Below are 1,427 nucleotides of genomic sequence, written 5' to 3' on the forward strand. Positions count from 1 at the left end.
ATTTACAATTTCAACTGTATTAATTAATAAATATGTAGGTATCTGAAAACATTAAAAAGAAAAATATTTTTTAAACTTACAATTATTGTAAAAAAAATGTGAATTTGTTACATGTTTGTGTCCACAGTTACGTTATTATTACATTATATTTTATGGTCATATTTATTATTAAAATTTTGTTTATTAAGGTGACCTCTTTACCTACCAGAGGCACCTAGCGGAAAAATGCGAAGCTTGCAATTTTAGACATTTTTTGATAATTTACACTTCAAATGTGGTATCCATATACTCAATTAAACAAAATATATATCATGCAAAATTATTGATGTAGGTAGGTAATAGGTATATAGATAGGTACCTGGTTTTAAGTTTTAAATTTTAAATTTAAATTGGTACAATAGGTATAAGTACATAATACAAATAATATAACATATAGGTATTATAAGTATGTAGCTGATTGATTGATATAATATGGTGTCTAGGTATATTGCATGAATTACCTATTATCCGGACCCGAAACCCATTCGATTTTTCCACAGGAAACGAACCCGGCAACGTTTTAAATGAAATGTGGACTCAAAACAACATTGATTTTATCAATCCCCGGGGCGGTCCGGATCCCGTGACAACAGTGCGCGTGCTGACCATAATAATATATTATCTTTATGGAGTTTATCTACTTCCAATTAAATATATTATATTGCGTCAATTGTGATTTTAAAATTGGTATTAGGTATTATATAAAATATAATTAATAATTGATTCACTGAGTTCGCGTCAATAAAAAAATGAAAATTAAAAAAAAATAATTAACGAAATTTTATTTTATGCCCATAACTTGTAGTAACAATATCACAATTATTCTTTAAAAAAAGTCCGCTTATGTAATGAATATAATATTACTCGTTTGTACTTTGTAACGCATTCACTGATTCTACAAATAATATTTTGCTGGCATTTTTCTTATATTAAATTTTCCGTCTATAGAAAATGACGTCGCGATGCCCTTGTAGCGTACTATTTTATTTAGTTTGTATACGCATTTAATCTCGCAACGATCACCGGACTCCGTGGCGCAACGGTAGCGCGTCTGACTCCAGATCAGAAGGTTGCGTGTTCAAATCACGTCGGGGTCAGTGAGCGAAATTCTTTTTACTTTTTTCAAAACTAATGAATAGTATTTTTTTTATTATATATCAATGTGTATTGATAATAAAACATAAATACATACAGAATAATTATTAAAACAATATAAAACAAATTAGATGTGATCACTGAACTACCTATGTAATAGGTATTTCTATGCTGTCATATACACCCTACCGCCATACGAGTTAATGGATGAATAATTGTTAGGTGCAATAAAGTATTATTGGTACAGACCAGGGAACCTGCAAACTTATCTGAAGAATGGGATGGGGGAGCCA

General features: G+C 29.9%; 1 non-coding gene across 1 annotated transcript; it reads left to right on the forward strand.

Moving 5' to 3' along the window:
• The first annotated feature begins 1,064 nt into the window (after window positions 1–1,064).
• Window positions 1,065–1,136, forward strand: TRNAW-CCA (transfer RNA tryptophan (anticodon CCA)). Its single transcript has one exon. It is a non-coding gene; the product is annotated as a tRNA-Trp (tRNA).
• Window positions 1,137–1,427: the final 291 nt, after the last annotated feature.

The sequence above is a fragment of the Rhyacophila brunnea genome, unplaced genomic scaffold (genome assembly GCF_057557595.1).
Source record: "Rhyacophila brunnea isolate RB1 unplaced genomic scaffold, BYU_Rbru_1.0 scaffold_6, whole genome shotgun sequence".
NCBI lineage: Eukaryota > Metazoa > Arthropoda > Insecta > Trichoptera > Rhyacophilidae > Rhyacophila > Rhyacophila brunnea.